The 22,958-nt window shown below is 43.5% G+C and overlaps 1 pseudogene; it reads right to left on the reverse strand.

The window, feature by feature from the left end:
* Positions 1-401: 401 nt before the first annotated feature.
* On the reverse strand, positions 402-9,770 carry LOC107317860 (annotated as a pseudogene).
* Positions 9,771-22,958: the final 13,188 nt, after the last annotated feature.

Raw genomic sequence — 22,958 nt, forward strand, 5'->3', positions numbered from 1 at the left:
GGAGTTTACTGCAAACCTTCAACATTGGTGAGTGTTTTCCCTTTATTCTTCTATCATGATAATCTTTTGTATGAAACATCTGGTTTAACCTCTGTTTACCTGTCAACTGTACAAACTCTAAGACCAGTATCTGCCCTATTATCCAAAAAACCCTGTTGTTAGTAATTTAAATAACCCTTCAACAAAGTTCATAGGACATTATGGGTTCTGATGACAAAGCATTTAAAGTAGGTATTTCACTTTAAATGTACACTTAAGCAGTGGGCTGTTACAGAACTGATGTGAAAATGCAGAGATCCTTCCTTGTTTCTCTGGGACAGCAGTGCATCAACAGTCATCATCACCCCTAGTAAAGAGAAATGCCCCTTCTCCTCTTGAAAGAAAGACACCACACTTCTTCGCACATCCATGACAGCCTTTAATGCACAGCTCATGCCATTCTGGTCAGAAAGTAATTCTGCAAGTAACCTTGCAATAAAACAGAAAGTTGTAGCTCAGTGTCATTGGTCTGATATAAACATCACAAACACATGGAGAAACTGCTGGGCAATTCTTCTGATTACAGAAAAACACTACACTTAAAAAATGTAGATTAGCCTGCTCTAATCAGAAGTCAAGCTTAAAAATAAACACGTAGAAGGTCCAGTTTCTCACCTCTATCTCAACTTGGTGAGAAGCTTGTTACAGAACGGCCCAGCAATAAAAATGCACCAAATGGATGACTAGAAGCATTTGCCAAGATTGACTCTTATCCTGCTTCATTGGGATAAAAATGCCTTTGACGACAACTGAAGTAAGTTTTGTTCCTCATTACATCACAAACCCATGAGAGAAAATTCCTTCTTGTGACTCTCTTGCATGCATCTGGAAACAGGTTCCAAGAGCAATTTGCAAACTGAAGCGTATTTGTCTCAGCACATAGAAACAAATCAACAATGTTTTCTGCCATTTGGGGGCAAACCAAGAATTATTTACATCTGATCACTGCAGTTCTTAATGGGGAAAAAAAGAAATGCACTAAACCATCCTGACACCGCATGCAGGGCAGGATGTATTACTTCCTTGCTTCAGTTGTTATGTGCACAACTGACATGCACGTGCATGCACGTGTTGGTTTCTCCTGCCCAAGATAAACCCTGTTTTGTTTAGATTCAAGATGAAAAGTAGTATTCCACCATTGTGCGATGTTCTAAAAAAGCTGACATTTACAAAGCTCTTTCCAAATGTGTTCATTAAACATCACGTGCATCTTATGGCCATATGCACCAGTATAATTTAGAGTGTATATTTTAGAGGTTTCTTTTTCTGTATTACCCACTGATTATTACATGCTGTAAAACCTCAGTTATCCAAACTAGTCAGGGGAATGAAAAAGGGAAATAAGAAGTAGGTGATGGAAAAGTCTGTTAATAAATGCCATAGAAAAAGCAGTCCATACAATGTCACGAGGTGTTATTAATGCCCTTTCTCTTCTTAGAAAAACAGTATCAAAAAAGCTCTAAATAGCAACCAAACAGTTTAACTCTTTTTTAGCATGTTCTTACAAGCAGCAGGCTTTTTTTTTTAACAACTGTGGATGAACATACAGCACATTTTATTCTAATTTCCACTGTGCAAATTCAGAGTTCTAGAAGGAATAGCACAGCTGAAAATAACAGCTGAATTTTTACACAGCTGATAACAGGAATGACTTGAAAGATGCAGGAGTGTATCTGGAAACACGAACTCAAAACAAGGTGAACTACCCAAATCTTCCATGGTGGGCTGACATACAGGGTTAATGTGGCTGCTGATAGAAATGGAAACTTTCCCAAATAATTTCAGTCTTCTCTCCATTCACAATCCAGTAACACTTAGCACCCAAGTGTCGTTACTTATATTCTGAATAGCTGTAAGAAAAACATTTTGTACCTGATAAAAACCACGGATGTGTCTGGGAATTATTTTTAGTTGTCAGACCTGTAAAAATGAGATGATGATATTTAATAAGTCTTTAATCACCCTGCTTAAAGGAGAAAAAGAGGATATGCAAAGACATAACAGTACAAAAAATCCCAACTGTAAACTAACATGCCCACAAACAGCATTACACGCATAGAAGTTTTTTAAGTGTTCATCATTTTCTCATTTCCAGTGATTTTTAGTGCACGTTAAACTGCTAGCCTTCACCAAATCCTGCAGTGCCCACATGTGCTAACTAGAGTGTTTTTAACAATAGTGATTTCTAACTGAAGTGTTTCCAGTTGATTTGGCCTGAACATATTCCAACAAAAGTTTTTTGTGTTTGTGAGACCATTGTCGTGAATATACATCTTAGTGTCATGTCCTTAAGGGTCCAATTCTGCACACAGCGTTTTTCAATGCTGAGGAAACCCAGTAGATGCTTGTTGCCTCTCTGGTGCAGGACACACCAGTACTTGCTTTCAGGCAGTTGGCTTCTTTGCAGCAGCTTGAGTATTTGTCCTGACTTGCTTCTTTCCTGAGTAGTAATCTAGAAAATAACATGCAAACAGACAGAATTACAACTGCAATGCTCATAAGGGCTGCTTCAAAGAAATCTCTCAAATCTTTTTTTTGTCATTTAGACTCCTCTAAGGCTAGTGAATGGATAAAACTAATACTTCTAGTATGTTCCATATAAATCTGTGTAATACCAAGCAAAACAAAGGAAATGTGCTGGCTTTTATCCAGTTTTCATCAAAATACTCTTGGCTCTATTACACAAGATGAACAACATGATGTTTCACTCCAATTTTTAGATCTACTGCTGCAACGCCTTCCAACCAGAAACGGTTAATTTTTCCTCCTTAAACATAACAAACAAATCACCAGGAAGAAACATCTTTATGGGCCGCTTTATTTCTGCTGATTAGATCAAATGTGGATTCAGGGAGGACTGCATAAAACCTTGCACTGCTACTGAATTATAACTCCTCCTTCACTCAGATTGCATGTAACTCAAGAGAACACTCCTGTTTCATACGGTCATGTGATTGAATTTCTGTTTTCAGGTGCAAATATAAGTCAATATTAACTACAGAACTGCAAATACAACAAAGGGTTTATATAAGAATTAACCCCCTGCCTCCCCCCCTCACACTGAAAAATACTCTTTTCGGGTAGGTAGGGCTTAATTAGCTGAAATAGTAGATGCTTATTTGTGTTTAGAATCAATAGGGTCTACCTGGTGTCATTTAGCTGCATTCACGTTAACAAAACTTCTACTCTAACTGAGGATATGGGCTTCACAATGTTTAAACCTGAGCTTTATGTAGAGTCAAAACAGCAGCATAAATGTAATACCAAGTATTATTGGTAGGATGAGTGGAAGTATATCCTCCCAGGAAGGAGCATGCAGAGCAACACTGAAGAAGAGCAATAATCCACTGCACTCTCTCAGCACAGAAAAAGAATAGCAGAAAGAAAATAAAGCTTACACTACAAAATGTAATCCTTTTTTCGCCCATTTATAAGACTTCTGTATAGCTACCTTTCCTTTCATTTGGGGAAAATAAATGCATGAAGGACATGCTTAGCAGGTGAAAGTCAGAAAAGACTTAGGCAGTCATTATTCCCATTTCTGCCTATGAAGAATTCAGCTAGAGGCCAGCTGCTGTGTGCTCACATGCCTCATAGCTGAGACCAGATTCAGAACTGATGGAGGCGTGTAATAGGCAGGGGAATCCGGATTCCCCAGAGCCATATTTAGAAGGTCCAGCCTTCTTCTAAGACACTAAACAGAGTCCATGGAAGTTGGCTGCCTTCCCTGAGGGGGCTCTGAAGAGCACTTCCATTGGCATAAGCAACATACTGAGTAGGAATATCTTGCCTGTAGCTCATCAGTAGGAAAACCTGAGCTCAGAGACCTGGGAGGGAATAATTTCTGTTGTTTTAATGTACTTACCTAAATACTGGATTTCCTTTCATCCCCATTTTGTCCTATCCACCTTGCAGAAAATGGGGCTTTAGAACTGTTCCTGAAGCAATACCAGCTAGTGAAAACGCCAGATGGCTACAAGTTTTCTCAACCTTTACCTTTAAGCAAAGGAGACTTAGAAAGCTTTCCCAAAACAGCCTAGGTTTAAACCAGACTGAGTGAAGCCAACAAGTTTGGAAAAGTAGAGGTGGCATGGTTCACCAACCTTGGTTACTGAATAATAAAAAGAAAGGGAAAATATGAACAAAACTTAGAGCCTGCAGCTGGTCTGGTTTTGGAACTTGAGGCTCTCCCAGAAAACAGCAGAACCACACTGAGACCACAATGAAAAAAAAAGAGAATGAGAATAGAGCAGTGTACATAAAAGAGGTGGGAGATAGAAGGGAAAACCTACTTTTGTGTTGGTTAGCTCTCTGCATGTCTAAGGAGTCAAACGGAGCAGAAAAACCTCTACTGCTTCCACTCTGAAGGCACCAACATCCACAAAACCCCACAGCTGAGTTTTAATATGCTGATATTTATTTAATGGCCCACAGCTGTCTTTTAAAATCTAAATTAAACACACATTGTTGGATCTTGATGTAAAGCATTGTAGTGTTCTTGTTGACTGAAGGAGAATGCAGCTATGCAGATAGCTGTGCTCAGGTCCAATCTCAGATATCAATGCTAAACAAACTTTGAGGATTTTAGAAAGTGAGTGGATGGGCAGAAGCAATGGGTCAGAATGTATCAGTAGGTATTACTTTTCCATTAAATTGTCTGAGTTTTGCCTGAATTACTTTAGTTTGTATCCAGAAATTTTCTGATGCTGGAGGGAAACTTCTAAGGTGTAGTTCAGGTGGCAATATGAAAGCTGTAAGTTTGTGTGTTGATCTGACTATCTGTCACCGTGTGCAGGAATGAGAGGGGAATTGATCTCCAAGTCTCACCAAAAAAGACAACTGCAAACTATTTTCCTGGCCCACTTCATAGGCCCAGATTCCTTGGAGAGAAGGGTACTGATGTTTGACTAAAGTGTTTTCTCTTATGAAAATATATGTGGGAAAGTGTTAAACTGTGTAGTGTGGTATTTTGGTTTCTGTATCCCCTGTTGAAATGTTTCTTGCCTGGGGAAAACAAAACGGAAGAAAAATATCCCCTGGAAATATCTGCATAATTTACTCCCACACACCCAGTGAAAGATTTACAATTGAATAGCAGTTCCCTCAAACCATCACAACATTGTACTCTGAATTATTCTTCTGTACTCCTACCTGTAAATTACACTGTTAATTAGTTAATGGCTGTAAAGTGCTCTGGAGAAGAAAAGAGCACTCATTAAATATCACTGTTCTGTACACTAGTGTACCATGTTCACTCTTCATTAATCTCCAATCTCTCCCCGGATCTCTCTACCAATTAAGTTTCATACCCTCAAATAGCAAATTATTCTATTCTCTGATTTATTGTGATCAACACTGCTGTTCAGAAAGTGTTTCCTGAACCTTAGCTTCAATTATCTCCAAGGCAATTCCAAGCTGGCGTCTCACATCAAATTCCCAGAAGGAAATCTTTGGTCTAGGTCTTGAAAACCTCAAACTTGCATTAACAAAATCCTCAAAAAGACATGGAAAATCTAACCTATGGGATTAGATTTTTTCAAACAACTTCAAATTCCTGTTGAGAATGGTAGGGAGGGGGGGCAAATTTCCAGAAGATCTTGGTATGCTCGATGCTAAGGACTTTAAAGAACTAAGAGCTCTTTTACGGGTCCTGAAACTCCTTTGTTTTTTACATCTGGCACTAAGTTCTGCTGAGATGCATTTGAAGACCTAGCCTCTTCTGCCACCTGGCCAAGTTTAAGATTGTTCTGCCCTTATATTTCTCAGATGCCTTCACTGAAAATAATATCCAAGCTGAAATCAGAAGGTGAACTGATTTCTGCTTGAGAAATAACTCCACTGCTTTTCTCACACTGCTTGTCTAACCCTCCTAACCATGCCAATCGAGTGGTCACTGACTTACTGCTTTGACTCTGGTAGGACCTTAAGAGACCCTGAGGGGCAGGAGGGCAGCTGTGGACCAGTACCTCTGAAAAACACATCACATGCCCATTTATTTATATTTAATTTTCCTTCAGATGGTGCTTTAAAGGGCTGCACTTTTTTAAAGCAAGACCAGTGCACATGCCTGCCACAGAATTTCCTGTTTGGAGTCAGGTTTATCATCAGAACAATATCAAGGCCTTTCATACCTGTTAAAGACATCCGTCTTCCTTTCTTCCCTTCTGGAACTTCCCAGCTCCTGTTTGCTTGGAAGTCTTTGGTTTCTCCACCGGTGCCGCCAGGGTCAATTGGTGAGCTTTTTCCTTCTTGCAAAGGAGCTGGCTCAAGTGCCGCAGTGGCCTCCGGCTCTCTCACCACACAGCTGCGATAGAAGGCTGGCACCTCATGGCCCTCCAGCTCTTCCCATTGCACGAATCCTTCCAGTGGCACATCCAGAAGGAAATTGAAGTTCCACTTCCGCTGGGCTGCCTCCATGCTGCTGTGCAGCATTTGCTGAAAGTCCCAGTGCAGCTGCTCTTGGTCTACCGGGCCAAAGAGATTCCGCCGGGTGTGCACCATCTTTTCTCCCTGGCGCCGCTCTCTGGTGAGTATATCCAGCAGCAATTCCCTGCCAAGGACAGAAAGATCATCATCTGTGTGTGGCAGTAAACCCAAATCCCTTTGATTCTGCCATGGAGAATCCTGGCTTATTTTACATGAAATTTATCCCAGTCTCTAGACTAGAGGGAAAATTCCCATTGACTTCTATAGGATTTATCATTGACAGCAGCTTTGACAGAGAACAGATAAAGGTGAAATGCCTTCACCTCTTCTGTGCATCCATATTCCAGTGTATCCCAAGCAAATGTTTGCCGTATGGGGACAGGGCTGTACAAGGAAGTGGAGAACACTCCTTGTTATTTTCCTTTGTTGTGCTTTATTTACACTGTCTAGCAGTGAGCAGTCTTGTTTATGGGACTCAGACTCCTATGAGCTGCTGTACTATGAATGGTGGCCAAAGAGAGATCATAGAGCTGGGAGCTGAGAAAACTGCCAAGAGCATCTTCTTAAACAAGGGAAATCTGCTGAAAAGGAGAACTTCTAGAACGAATAAAGGAGATGGCAAACAGGAAAATATACAAACTAGCTTAGTTTTACAGTGGAGGTAACAGTACCTTCCCAACTACTCTAACCATTTATTTTACAGCATCAGTCAGAGGACAAAGATGACCACAGACATCACTTGGTTGTTGCCTGATACTTTTAGTCCTATTTCCTGAAGCAAGTGCTTGAGAATTGTCCCAGACCCAGACAACAGGATCTCATTTCTAGTATCAGCAAGGCTCATTCAAGCACTGGGCAGGCCAGCATGTGGGCAAGAAAGGCTTGCATCTTCTCCTAGCAGGTAAGGTGGAGAGATGGCAATGATGAGGAAAGGAATTGAGCATTTTGCTTTTTTCACAGACCAGCAAGAGCTGGTACATACATTTACCAAGTATATTCACCTACGAATTTCTGCTCAAGTCTTCAACTTCTGGAAGAGCTTGAAAACAGATTTTCAGAGTCATTCAATTCTTTTTCTCTCTGCATCCCAAAACTCAGTCCTTCCTCCAAATCTGCAGATGCATTTCAGAAGACAGGCTAAGAATAAGCTTCAGAGAAACGTTAGCCATGGTTTGGATCTGTGGCACTACTGAATTCTGAAGGGTATGAAGAATTTGGGGATTGAGCTAAGAGAGTTTAACCACCAACTATCTGCAGACCATGCAAATAGTTAAAAATGGAGCAGTATAGCTTTTGCAGAGCCACACGTTTAGACTTGGTCTCCCAAATCCCAAAAGTTGCTTCTGGCACAGCTGACACAAACCCAGATGCAATTTGTGTAACCAGCCTTCCCTGATATTTCTGCAGGTCTGTATCTAATCTAAGCAAACTCTGAGCATCCTATTGCACTCATGCCCCAGTTCCTGACTGTCACTCTGTGGCTCTAGTAGCAAGAGCTTGTAAGCAGCGGGCTGCTGTTGGTGGAGATGCTTTTGCACACCAACTGCAGCAAAAAGCTCGGGCAGACAAGGGATGCAGGTACCTCATTTCAGGCGGAATCCAAGCATCAGTTCTGCAGGTGATAATGCAGAGCAGCAGGGCTTCGGTGAGGCACATGGGCTATGTAAAAGCACTTTCTCAAGAAGCATCCGAGAGCATGCCAACAAGAATAATCCTTTAGGAGGCATCCAGAAGCCCAAAACTTAGCATAAACTTTTCCCTGAGTTGTGTGCAAACTTGCCCTCAGCCATGGGGATGCTCGTTGGTGCTGGCTGTCACTACAGCTAACAACAATCACACTGCTGCTGTGCTGCTTTTTCATCTGGTGCCAAGACCCCAGCAGCCTAAACTAAGCTCATTGAAAGGCAATCTATCAGTCTCAGGAAGGCACAGGCAGCGCTCTGAAGGAAGCCTGCACAAGAAATTGCATTACAAATTGGCCTTTTGGAAAGAGCCAACCAGGGCCAGGAAGAAAGAAGGTGTTCATCAGACATTTGTGGCCTCCACTATTTTTTATTTATTTACTTTAATAGCGCAGATGAATGAACAAGGAGATAATCTGCCTTACTCTGTTTGTGATTATAAGAACATGGGAAGAGCTGCTCCAGGGCACACTATGAACCACACGTCTTGTCTTTAGGGCTGTTTAATTCCAGGTGTTCCAAAAGAAGTTAGAAAGCCTGCAGAGAGGATAATTATAGAATAACCTTTCCCTACAGAAACTTTCCTCCTAATGCTCTTAATTATGTAACGAATCACACATGCTTCTAACTCTTCTAAACTTACATCATGTGTATATGTGGACCGTTGCTGTTTCCATTACTCACAGGGTTAAAACCTGGCCCACCTGCAGTTAGTGCAAGCTTATTGTTGCAAAGCTGGGATGTTTTTTGCAGGTCTCACTCAAGGGCTGCACTGTCACTATTCCCACATGCTGGTCTGAGCTGCAAGGCTGCATTCAACACCGGCAGAACCTGACTGAAGCACTTCAGAAATGCAGAAACATTACCAGTAGGGTCTTTTCTTTCATGACCCACGTTTAATATGACACCCAATAAGTTGCAAGCCCCATGTTGCCAGCCTTATACCTACCTGTACAAGCACTGCTCCTACAGGGAGGATGTGGGGAAGCAAGCTAAGGGGAGCTCTGCTACAGGTGGATGCTCTGTGTTAGCGGCTAGCTTCAATGTTAAGAAGCACAAACTTCCTGAGGGTCTCGCTTCTTGGGTCATGCTTTTCCAGTACCATAGGAGCAGAGGTGGCATTTCTGGACTTCCCACGTACACACAATTTAAAAACACATCAGCAAGCTAAAAGATGATAACATAGGAATGGATGCTGTGGACTATTATTATTTTTTTCTGTCCTTCTTCCGATGAAGGCCTGTTTCTGTCCTAATTTTGACCCCGAACGAGCGTCACCAGCTATGAATGCTGCCTTCCAGAACACCTCCCATCATGGTGCACAGACAGCCCCGACCCCGCCAGGCCCGGCCACGGACCGCAGCCCTCTCCCGCTCCCCCCCGTCCCACCGCCGCTCATAGACGGAGCTCACTTACATAGTGCTCGCCCCCAGTGCTACCCCCTCCGCTCTCTCCCTCGCACTGCCCAGTGAAGGTAACCCCGGCGGCGGCGGATGCCGATGACACCAGCCGTGGTCGCAGGCCGCCGCCGGGATCGTAGCGCGGCCCGGCCCGACGCGGCTCCCGCCGTGCCCCGCCTCAAGTGCCGCCGGGCGGCGGCGCCGCACGTGGTTCCGCAACGTGAGGGCCGAGGGCTTTTTTTTTGACCCGGGTTGGAAGGGACCTCAAGGATCATGAAGCTCCAACCCCCCTGCCTGGCAGGGCCACCAAACATACACATTTACTAGATCAGGTTGCCCAGGGCCCCGTCCAACCTGGTCTTGAACACCTCCAAGGACGGGGCATCCACAACCTCCCTGGGCAGCCTGTTCCAGGGCCTAACCACTCTCCTAGTGAAGAACTTCCCCCTAACATCCAACCTAAATCTTCCCTCTTTTAACTTAAAACCATTTCCCCGTGTCCTGCTACTATCAGCCCTTTCAAAGAGTTTACTCCCCTCCTGGGAGTAAGTTCACTTCAGGTATTGAAAGGCTGCAATGAGGTCACCCCGCAACCTTCTCTTCTCTAGGCTGAACAAACCCAACTCCCTCAGCCTGTCCTCATACGGGAGGTGCTCCAGCCCCCTGATCATCTTTGTGGCCCTCCTCTGGACCCTTTCCAAAATCTCCATGTCTTTTTTGTACTGAGGGCTCCACACCTGGACACAGTACTCCAGATGGGACCTCACAAGAGCAGAGCAATTAATAATGTAGTTTCTCTCATAACTACGTGTAGTCATGTACCTTATCTCGTGCACTTGTATGTGTTTGTGCCGAAAGCTATGAATCATCCTTTTAGCTGTTTGAAATCACCATCTGAGTTTTCATAGGATTACAGAGGCAATTCATATTTAAACATCTCCTGATGGTGATACTTATAGGATGAAGTTCCGCAGCATCATTGGGTCCTGTACTTTGTCCACAACAGCCCCAGGCAAAACAAGAGGTGGTATTGCTTAGTCTGGTGAAGACAACACTCAGGTAGGACCTTACTGCTCTCTACAACTACCTGAAAGGAGGTTGAGGCAAGGTGGAGGTCAGCCCCTTCTCCCAAATAACCAACGACAGGACTAGAGGGAAAGGCCTCGTTGCATGAGGGGAGGCTCAGCCTGGATATTAGGAAAAAATTCTTCTCTGAAAGAGTGGTCAGACACTGGAATGAGCTGCTCAGGGAGGTGGTTGAGTCACCATCCCTGGTGGTGGTGGTGAATAGATGTTAGATTTTGTATGAAAGTACATGGATTAGTGGGGAAATATGGGCGGTAGGTGGACAGTTGAACTAGATGATCTGTGAGGTCTATTCAGACCTTGGTGATTCTATGATTCACCCTCAAGATTTTGCTTTTGTTTTGCAGTGTTCTCCTTGCTGCAGAGGCTGTTCTCCAAAGGATTATTTTCCAAGTTGGATTTGCTGTCCATTCTGACTTTCCGAGATCACTCATCTTTTGGTTTCTCACACTCTCCACTTGATTCCCAGATAATGTCTTAGAATTTATCAGGTGGGGGGAAAGACAGTGGGGTGAATGGGCTTGTTGTAAAAAGAAGACCATGTATATGTTGCCTGTTTCTATCTTGTACTTGTCACATCCTCCATATCCTTTAATCCATCAGGATTTGTACTTTGGGAAGCAGTGCTGCCTGTACAGTACTGGATGGGAAAACAGGTTATGGAAGGCAAGAGCACCGGTGTATTATGCCTTTTCTCTATTTTGTAGCTTTTATGAGTGAACAAAAAGGCAAATTGCTACTGTAGGTCAGAATGCTCTGATGTTGTGTGCCTTGAAAAATGTTATTGAGTAAGTTCCTATTTCCAATTAACTTCCTAAGCGGAAAGATAAATGGTGACGGAAGAGTCAGTGCTACAATATGTATTCACCTGTTCACTAGAGATTAATTTTCAAACAGTCTTAGGAATACTGACTATATCATAAAACCCAGACATAAACACAGGGAAAATTAAGGATCAGACCATCATCCACACTCCATTTATCCTCTTATGTTGCATTTAAAATATTGCCACAGAAACTTGACCCTGTATGATCTTAAGGGCATAGGAAAACTCCAGATTCTTTCTCCCCTCCTTTGCCTTCTAAAGCAGGTTTTCCATTAGTTTTCATATATGCAGTGTTCCTCACTCCAGTATAGCCTTTCTTAAGAGGCTCTTATTTATAACTTGATTTTCAGTTTTGTAATTCAGAATTCAACCCTTTGTTTAGGGTGAAAGGTACTATAAGATGTTCCCAGCGTGTTCTGGAGAGTGTTGCAGATTCCAGCAAATACAGAAGAAATGAATTTAAATAAGTTAGTTTTGTAAACAAAGCTTTTGGGTTGTCTGCAAGTCAAAACATTATGGAGGTCTGAAAAGTCAATGTGTTATTCACTAATGTACAGAGGTCACTTTGGGGCCAATAATATCGAGCAGTAGAAAGAGTGAAGTTTTGCCAATGCTTGTCCTGTAGCCAGAGGCAGTCCACAGCTTCTGTCTGTTTCCTATCTGGCAGTCAGATTTGATAGTGCATTTTCTGACTTGTTTTTTCCCCACTCTGCCGAGGGTAGGAGTCATAGAGAAGTGGAAAGGCAAAAGGGTTCCACTCATTTTCTCCCATAAGGCCACTACAACCAGTGCTCCCTAAGTGTCAGAAGTGATGAATGTGCTTATTAAGGATCTGAGTCATTTGCCCACTCTTGTGCTCAGCAAGCTGATAAATGCACATGATCTGTGGCTAAAAATATGCATGTATAGAATGACCAGCTGGATGCTGTTGGATTAGGTTACATGACTGAGTTCTGTTTGCCTTCTGCACTGACACTCTGATTTGGGCACTTTCCCTTTATTTAACTGCCAGTTTTCAGAAAACAAGCAAAAACATCATTTCCTTTGATATTTTTTTCCCTTCTACCAAATGTGGCAATGGATTCCAAAGTTTTTCTACCAAATGTGCCAATAGATTCCAAAGCTGTTAGGGGAGATTTGACAGAAGAGTAGATGAGTAAAAATCTCATATGCTTTGGACAACAGGCAAAAAATGGCAGCTTCTTAAGGATGTGACAAATGCAGTATGTTATGGCTGTTATCTGCTCCCTGTATGTCCTTTTTCTACTTCATCCTGTATATATTCTGAGCGTGAGTAAGAAGACATGAAAGATAGGATGCAAGTTAGAACATCTTTGTGTCTCTGCAATGCTTAGCTGGAAGGCCTGTGAGATCTGAGAAGAACAAAGGTGTCCATAGTCTCTATAGTGGATAAGCAAGTGCTCTTGTTTGTACTAGATCCTCTCATGAATTGGGATATGAATTTAGAATAATGGAGTCACAGAATCAATAGAGTTGGAAGAGGCCTTTAAAGGTCACCTAGTCCAACTCCTCTGCAATGAACAGAGACATCCACAACTAGATCAGACTGCCTGGAGCCTGATTCAGCCTTGTGTTCAAAGTCTCCAGGGATGGGGCATCCATAATCTCTCTGGGCAGCTTGTGCCTCACTGTCTTCACTGTAGAAAGACATTTTCCTTATATCTAACCTAAATCTACCCTATTTAAGCTTCAGACAATTTCCCTTTGTCCTGTCACAGCAGACCCTGCTAAACACTTTGCCACCTTCTTTCCTGTAGCTCACCTGTAGATATTGAAAGGCTGCTATCAGATCACCTCAGAGCCTTCTCTTCTGGATGAGCAGCCCCAGCTCTCTTAGCCTGTCTTCATAGGGAAGGTGTTCTATCTCATGGATCATATTAATGTCCCTCCTCTGGACATGGACAGGTCCATGTATCTCCAGTACTGAGAACTCCACATCTAGATGCAGTAATTCAGGTGAGGTCTCGGTGGTGTGGAGTAGAGGGGCAGGATCGCCTCCTTTGCCCTGCTGGCCGTGCTTCTTTTGATGCAGCCCAGGATATGGTTAACTTTCTGTGCTGTGAGAGCACACTGCTGGCTCATGTTCAGCTTCCCATTTACTAGTACCACAAGGTACTTTTGGGTAGAGCTGTGCTCAATCTTTTCATCACCCAGCTTGTATTGGTAGCAGGAGATGCTGTGAGTCAGATCTATGGGGCAGGAGCTGCTGTGGGGCAGATGTGGGTCAGATCTATGGGGCAGGAGCTGCTGTGGGTCAGATCTATGGGGCAGGAGCTGCTGTGGGGCAGATGTGGGTCAGATCTATGGGGCAGGAGATGCTGTGACTCAGGTGCAAGACCTTGCACTTAGCTCTGTTGAACCTCATGAGGTTCTCCTGGGCCCACTGCTCAAGCCTATCTAAGTCTTTCTGGATGATATCCCATCCCTCTGGTGTCATCAGTAAACTTGCTGAGGATGCACTTGATCGCACTGTCAGTGTCACTGATGAAGATATTAACAAGTATTGGTCCAGCACTGACCCTTGCAGTACACCACTTGTTGCTGATCTCCATCCAGTGAGCCACTGACCTCCACTCTCTGGGCTTGATCCTGCAGCCATCAATGATATGATACAATATGATTTGATGATATAATTCATCAAACAGTCCACCCATCAAATCTATATCTTTCCAATTTGGAGAGAAGGATGTTGTGGGGTACTGTGCCAAAGGCCTTACTGAAGTCCAGATAGATGATGTCAGTGGCCCTTCCCTTGTCCATTGATGCAGTACCACCACCATCTAAACCACTAGGCTGGTCAAGAAGGATTTGCCCTTGGTGAAGTCTTGCTGATTCTCCTCTGTCTTTCATGTGCCTTAGCATAGCTTCCAGGAGGATCTGCTCCATGATCTTTCCCATCACAGATATGAGTTCCTGGTGGTTCCTGGGGTCATCCTTTTTACCCTTCTTAAAAATGGGTGTGATGTTGCCTTTTTTCCAGTCACTGGGGACTTCACCTGATTGCCATGACTTTTCAAATATCACTGAGAGTGGCTTTACAACTTAATCAGCTAATTTCTAGTGTATCACTATTATAAACATATAAGCATTAGCTTGCTCCCTGATATGGCTTTAGTGAGGTGCAGACTGGACTTTCTGAGGTGGTGCCTTGCCATCTTTTGGGGGGCCATGTGCCAAAGTCCATTTTTTGATTGACCGTGAATGGGAGAGCATAAATTTTGGAGTTTTTCGTGCAATACAGTCCTTCAGCCCTACTTTGGCAGGCTTTTCACCCTCACACCTCTACATGCTCTCATACCATGCTCCAGGATGTGTAGCACTTGCCGTTTTGAGCTGAAAACATAAATAAACAATATATGAATAATAAATAAATCAGGTCTTAAGACATACAGGTCTTGCTGGATACATGGGGTCCAAATGCTACCTGTGTGGGTATGTGCAGTATGTGTTGCTTAATCTCTGAACCAGAAGATGGTCCCCAACCCTGTTTCACTGTGTTGTACATCTCACTAGTGCTTCTTCACTTCTGTTTTGTTAAAATTTCCTATCTTAATTTAAAACAAAACCAGTCTATTTAACTATGATAATAGATTTGTAAGACTAAGGCGTGCTTTGGAGAACAGTTACCTGTAATGGTACCAAAAACTCTATCTAAACATTAATCAGATTAATTTTGACAACCTCAACAGCAAAATAATTTTTCAGTTATGTAATAAGGTATGCATAGGGCAACTTAGGGCAGCACTAATTCTTTGAGGTTTTAAACTGTGGGAGATAAGAGAATGTGGTACACATGCTGCCAGTGCCCTCAAGGGAGAAATTCATTCATCACATGAGGAAGGTGTGCTGTGTTCCAGATTCCCTTGGAAAGGCATTTATTCAGTAAGTCATACAGCAAATGTATGTGAGTGAGCCTTACAAGTACTATGTGTGATGATCAATGGTTCTGTGTGCAGGTGGAGGCTGGTAATGAGTGGTGTCCCCCAGGGGAATGCTGTAGGACTGGTGCTCTTTAACATCTTTATCAATGACATCGACGATGGAATCGAGTGCACCCTCAGCAAGTCTGCTGATGACACGAAGCTGGGTGGTTTGGATGACACAATGGAAGGAAGGGATCCCCTTCAGAGGGACCTCAAGAGACTTGAAAGCTGGTCCCAGGTGAATCTAATGAGGTTCAGCACAGCAAAGTGCAAAGTTTTGCACTTGGGATGGAGGAATCGCAGGCATATATACAGACTGGGAGGGTCCTGCATGTGGCAGGGGGGTTGGAGCTTCATGATCCTTGAGGTTCCTTCCAACCTGGGTCATTCTATGATTCTATGAAATGTGCAGTATCAACACAGGAGACTAAACCTGAGAAATACAGTAGTTCAAACCAGTTCAGAGACTGTACTGTACTCTATAGGTCACTGTAACTTGCCTTTTGAGTGTCTGCGAATAAAAGTGAATTCCCAAAGACAGCATGAATGGAAATGGGCCAGTGTGAAAGGTGTTGAAGGGGGGAGGTACTTAGAAACAGGTAACCTGCTGTTTTATTCAGCTAGGGACTGTGAGAGACAGAAGAGATCCAAAACTAGGGACCAACCTTTATAATGCAATGGTCTCACTGGCATTTTTAGGTGGGGGCTGTAGTGGCCAGTGCATGTGGTCACCTGGAGTCAGTCGTGATGGTGAAGGAAGGAGCTCACATTGCTGAGCTTCATATTAGTTTCTGTTTTATGTTATTTTTTCCTAGTGGAAGCACTTGCTTTTGGTTAGTCAGAAGAGCAAGTGCTTCTGTAACCTTCCTGCCACCAAAGCAGTCCTATATCTGTCAAGGCTTTGAAGAAAGTTGCAATATTTGGAGCAGTGTCAGAATCTTGGCCTTAGGCCTCCTTTTGAGGCCAGCACTGATGTCAGCAGGAGAGGGTTTGGGCTAGCCCTGCTTAGTTTTGAAAAATCCCTCCTTCAATTTATGATCCTTCTCCAGCAGTTTTGCTCATGGCCTGGGTCAGGGGGTCTGCTTTCAGTCACTAAGTTGCATATGCAGCAATGACTGGCTGGAATAAAACTTCGGCATCCTTGAAGAAGTGCTTCAGAGCAATGCCTGATCATCAGCAGGTGGAAAAGCTAATATTTTCTTGTGTAATACTATGCAATTCAGTGCATAGTGGATGTTTTATGCCTTCCTCTGGAGCATCTGGCTCTAGTCACTGTCTGAGATAGATGCTGGGCTAGATATAGCATCTCTCAGTCAGTGTTGCAGTGCCTATGCTCCTATCTCCCTGGTGGGCTAAAGTCCTGTGATATCCTTCCAGCTGGTAATATGCCCAGGACAGAATTTTAGCACCATCTGCCACTTGAGCTGCTTACAGCCTCAATGTAGCATTATTGAAAATAAAGTTGTTTGAATGAAACAAGTGTTTGGAAATGAGCTGTCTTTCCTGGTCCCTTTCTCTTTGCTGTCTCTCTGGGGATGGCAGTGTGTGCAGGAGAAAAGGAAGCATGAAGTGGGGAGGGAGGAGAGGACGTTGGTGAAGCCTGACCAGAGCACTAGTGCTTCCCCTTCTTCCTTCTCCTTGCTGGGGATACAGGAATGAACATTTATATCACGCAGGAGGTGTTCACCACAAAACACCATGATGGTTTCAACTGCAAATGAATTCTGAGGATCAGTTTCCCTTGGTATAAACACAGCTGTCCTCATACCTTAAGCCATCACCTGACACGTTGAAAGAGAAGAGTCAAGAGCCAAACACAACATTAATCGGAATTGAACCTTTCTTGGGACTCTTTGATTCTGACTTCAGTTTCCGTGTTTCAGTTACTTACTTCATTTCTCCTGAACACCAATAATGATAGCCCAGGCAACAGCCTGAACATCACTCATAGGGCAGATATTCTTGTCTCCAGCACAAATGTTTAGTTCTGGTTAGTCTGCAGCCGAAGAAGTTAGCCAGTTGGCTGAACTTCCCTTGTGCTTTCATTAGGGTTTAAAGTGAACCCATGCTGTCAAGGGAGACAGCAGATATTTTATCCTTTTTTCCCCTCACATTTATGTGCTCTGAAACAGCTCAGCTGGGACAAGTTAAGTCTTGGGGGCATATATGTTGCCACAGAAGTGTCAAGAAAGATTAAAAACAGGCACAGACATTTGAAGGCTAGACTAACCCAAAGAAAATTCTAGAAGGGGGAGCTTTTTTTCCCAATGCTAGGTAGAAGAAGGTTAGAAACCATCCCTGAGGACAAGGTTGGCTGTTTTTTTATTCCGACAGCTGATATGGAGTTGCAGTCTGGGTTTATGTGATTTGTAGTAAAAGAGATAGTCATAAGCCTTTTTTCCCCCATTAAAAAAAAAAAAAAATAACTTTTCTGGTGAAAAGAGGTTACAGCAGTGGTAGTGGTACCGGTCTATTGAGGAGATCATTAAAGAGGTTTGGATTGGAGACAGCCTGGGCTGTAGTGACCATACTGACATTAAGCTCATGATAACAAGGAATGTGGGTATGGCAAAGAGCAGGGTCAGAACCCTGAAATTCAGAATGAGCTTCTGGCTGCTTAAGGAATTATGAATGAGATTTACTGGGAGACTGTCCTTAGGGACAAAGGAATGGAACAGAGTTGGCAGCTCTGTCATATAGGGATGCCATCCCGACAAGCAGAGTAATGCAGAGTTGGGATCAGGAAAACCAAGGTTCATAAGGAACTGAACTTGGCAAGGGATGTGAAAAATAGCAAGAATGGTTTCTTTAGGTACATTGGATATGTGAGATAAGCAAAGGAGAATGGTAAATGAGAAGAGACCATTCATTGGTGAATGAAAATCTAGACATGAGCAAGCAAGTGTGTGCTTGCAGCCCAGAAGGTCAACTGTATCCTGGACTGAATTGAAAGAGGGGTGGCCAGCAGACCAAGGAATAAGATTATTCTCCTCTCTTCCCTTGTAAGGTCCCATCTGGAGCACTGCATCCAGGTCTATGGCCCCCAGCACAAGAAAGATGTGGAGCTGTTGGAATAGGTTTAGAAGAGGGCCTCAAAGGTGATCAGGAGGCTGGAGCACCTCTCTTATGAAGAAAGATTGAGGGATCTGTGCTTATTTAACTTGAAGAGGGGAAAGCTGCAGGGAGACCTCATTGAGACCTTCCAGTAATTGAAGGGAGCGTATAAAGTGGAGGGGGCTGACATTTTACATGGTCTGATAGTGGTAAGACAAGGGGGAATGGTTTTAAACTAAAGAAGGGGATATTTAGGTTAGTTACTGGGAAGAATTTCTTCACTCAGAGGATGGTAAGACACTGGAATAGGTTGTCCAGAGAAGCTGTGGATGCCCCATCCCTGTAGGTGTTCAGACTGGATGGGGCCCTGGTCAGCCAAATCTGGTGGGCGGTGTGTTAAGGCTGGGACAAAGGGAGGGTGTTTGATATGGCACATTGTGATTAATGAGGAGTCAAAGACTGGTATAGGATATGTTAAGGGAACTTTAGTCTCAGTTTCAGAAAAGATATTTTGTTAGCTGTTACACTGTTGATTTGTTTCCCAGGGGAAATAATGAGGACAAGATTTTAAAAACCAAATGGAGCAAAGAATGAGAAAATTCACAAACAAAACCTGTTCCAAACTGTACCCAAGTGGAAAACAAGCACCTTTCCCTTCTTTTCTGCCCTCTGTGGTTCTCCCAAGTTAATTCCTCTCCATTAATCCTGAATTATATGAATTGGGGCAATGTAGGAGGTGTTTGTTTACATGGTATTTTCTCTCCCAATTGTCACAGTTTTCTCTTGGTTACTTTCCCTCCCTTTTTCTTCCTATGCTTGCTTCCTCTTATCCTCTCCCACCTGATTACCTGTCCCCAGAGGCCAGGATCTCTTTTTGTTCATGGTTCCATTTTTTCCTCCAGGTCTTGGTGAGTTAATTGCTGTGGAGGGCTGTGGTGTGCTGTGGTCCCATGCTAGCAGCTCACCAGTGAGAAGACACAGATTTTCATCCATTCAGCCTTATTTACCACATAAAGGGTGGGGAAAATGTCTCCATTTTGCTTTTATATGGCATTGAGAGGTTGCCAATAGAAGAGGTTTACTCGAAGTGGTAAGACAGGGCCAGGAACAGGTTGACTCAGCTCTGGTATCTCATCTCAAATCCTTTCCCCTGGCTGGCAGTACCTGCACTCCTGTGGGTGATATCTGACCTATCTGTTTAGGAAGGGCAGGTGGAGCACAGTTAGCAATGAGAGAGCACTCCCAGCACGTCAGGCAGTACAGTGGGGAAAACTGTGATGCAGGGGAAGGCTGGGCTCAGGACTTAGGTGTGATGCTGGAAACTTCCCCCTTCCCTGTGAGTTAAGCATTTAAACTGTTGTTGCTGTTTCTTTCAACAAATAAGCAAGGCATACATTGCAATTCATACCAAGTAAGGAAGTCTCTATAAAACATTCCCCAGATTTGAAGTAATCATGTTTTTCAATGGAATACAAAAAAAAAAAATTGGCATACAGCATCTTCTCTTAAGTCCAGGCAGGACACCCATATTCATTTCCAGTAGCAGCACAAAGCGTTCTGACTGTAACTAGGTGAGAATGCTAAACAGAGCCGGTTTCCCTGTTGGTGTCTGAAAACAGGGATAAATTCCTTAGCAGACAAGAGACAGATGGTGCAGACATGGCTACAATCCTGGCTTTCTGGCATCAGAAATTTATGCAAATCCAAAGGTTCAGAATGTGAAAGATTGTTAATTAATTATTATCCCTATTGGGATGCTGTCATTCTCTGCCAGTGGCACAGAGGGCTTGCAGTAAGTTTAGTTCTAACAGGCAGGCAGAGCATTTCAGTGGTGGCTTTAATTCATGGCTGGATGAATAATGCACCATTTATCACACAGAGTAAGGGAAGTGAGACTCTTGTTGTTCTAGAGACAGACAAAAGGCTGGAGAAGAGGGTGCAGTTTTGGACAGCTATTCTCTCCTGATGCACTTGAGCAGTTTGTGGGGGAATGTCTGAATTCAACATTGTCATAGGTTTGGTGTTTATAGTGTTGTATGCTGCACTGTAGTGTGAGCTGCATGTCTCTGCTGCTGTACATCACCATCAAGCTGCTTCAGTACTGACCATCCAGGTCAGGACAGCACACACATGGGCTGAAAGCTCTCCTTATTCATCCCATGGCTGCTGCTACATTGCTGTACTCCAGGGTTTCTTCTTTGGCCTGTAATGGGAATCCCTACTGAAAATGAAGGGACTCAGGAAGTTGAGGGACAGGTGAGGGGACACCCACAGCTTATTGTGTGGCATGAAGGGATCACAGTGGTGAATATGAGCAAGTTGTTGAAAACAAAGTTAAGTGGTGTATGGAGTGGAAGGCTGCTTGGTGATCAGGTTGGGGATGACAATAGGCTGGAAGAGGACCAATGAAAGAAAGAGCACAGATGGAAAGTGGGAGTAGAGATAGGAAAGCTGGTTGTCTTGTAGAGAAACAGAGAGTTGAGGGGAGAATGTTATCTGGCTGGGAAGAAAGGGCCTGGAGCAAAGAACTCAAAATAAGGATGGAAGAAAACGAAGTGCAGGAAGGGGGTCATTTGTAATAGTTTGGAAAGACATATCTGTCCAAGGAGCACAGCTCCTCATATTCTGAAAGGAATTGATTCTCCCGATTCTCCTCTGCTGACAAGAAGTCTCTGTGAAACCTGAGAGTAATGTGTCCTGTATGGTTGTAGAACAGGGATATCTTTTTCAATTACCTGATGTTAGCTCTGGTGAGAAGTGTCTTGTTCATCAGTGTTTCTGATGAGCCTGTATGACCTGGTTTTGCCAAACCCTGCTGTCTTAAGACTGTCACTCACCTCTTAACTCTACTACCTGTGACATTTACATAGACAGTTTTATGTTGCTTTTAACAGTTCTGTTAAGTTGGATTCAGTCAGTTCTGGGTCCAAGACCATTCAGCATCTTCATTAATGATCAAGATGATGGGCACAGGGCATTCTCAGCAATTTTGCAGATGATGCAAACCTGTGAGGAATGATGTGTACACCAGTGGGTCATGCTGCCTTCCTGAGAGACCTCAGCAGTCCTGAGGAATGGCCTGACAGGAACCTCATGTAGTTCATCAAGGAGAAATGCAAAGTCCTGGCCCTGGGAAGGGGCAACTCCTGGGAAGAAGCAGCAAGATATGCTGGAGGCACTCAGCTGGAAAGTAGCTTGGCAGGGACTGGGGGCCCTGACTGAAAATAAGTGGAACATGAGCCAGCAGTGAGCCCTTCCATCTAGGAGGGCCAATAGCATCCTAGGCGGTGTCAGGCAAAGCGCTGCCAGAAGGTCAATAGAGGTAATCTTTCTCTTCTGCTCAGCACTGGTGAGACCACAGGTGGCGTGCATTGTCCAGTTCTGGGTTCCTTTGTACAAGAGAAATATGGATAGAGTCCAGTGAAGGACCAATAAGCTGCTAAATTGACTGAAGAACCACTTCTTTGGGGAGCCTTTTAGAAAGATGGGACTATTCAGCCTGGAAAAGAAAGGCTCAGGAGGTATTTTATCAATGTATACAAAAACCTGAAGGGAGGATGCAAAGAGAACAGAGCCAGACTCTTTTCAGTGGTACTCATTGCCAGAGCAAGAAGCATTGGAAACAAACTGGAGCTCAGGATGTTCCCTTCGAACACTAGGAAGCACGTTTTTGCCATGCAGGTGACAGAGCATTGACACAGGTTGTGGAGTCTCTTCCCTGGAGATCTTCAGAAGCTGACTGAACTTGGGCCTGGGTGTCCCTGCTCTAGGTGTCCCTGCTCAGGGTGTCATTGCATGAGCAGAGATCAAAGCCCAGATCTCTGCTCAAGAGGTCCTGCCAACTTCAACCACACTGTGATTATGTGGTTTTTGGGGTTTCCTCCCTTTGCATACTGCTGATATACTCCTAATTTTCATGATCTTGCTCCATAGCATGTTTTACCAGCTGGTCCTTTCCTCCCTTTTTTCCCCTAGTTTTGACATGGCAGTCTGAAGTACCTGAGGAGAACTCTTGAGTGTGCAAATAATTGAGTACCAGCAAATGCAAGTGAGCATTTCCAGTTGTTTCTTTGTGTGGTCAGCTGTGATTCTGAAAAGATGTTTTATATCTTTGCTGACTGATAAAACAGGATCCAGTCCTGCTAAATGGTATATCTGGAAAAATGTTAATCCAACAAACCAGACAGTCAGTTTCAGTGACTTACAAAGGATTCTGAAGTGGTTTCAGAACATATTTTTCATTATCAAAAGCATAACATAAATATTTATTTGATCTTCTCAGGAATTACATTGTGATTTCCCTCTTCATTGATTCGAAATGAGCTTTTCTTCCATGTTTCACTAGTTTGGCTTTTTGTTAGTCCATATGCATTTTTTACAGTGTTCAAAATACCAAATTCCATTTGTATGTAGCTCCCCAAATGGAGATTATGGGATTTTTTTTTTTTTTACCACTTCTGTCTCCAATGCTGGAGGGTTCTTTTTATCCAAGAGAAAGCAA

The sequence above is a fragment of the Coturnix japonica genome, chromosome 1 (assembly GCF_001577835.2).
Source record: "Coturnix japonica isolate 7356 chromosome 1, Coturnix japonica 2.1, whole genome shotgun sequence".
In the NCBI taxonomy this organism is placed as follows: Eukaryota; Metazoa; Chordata; class Aves; order Galliformes; family Phasianidae; genus Coturnix; species Coturnix japonica.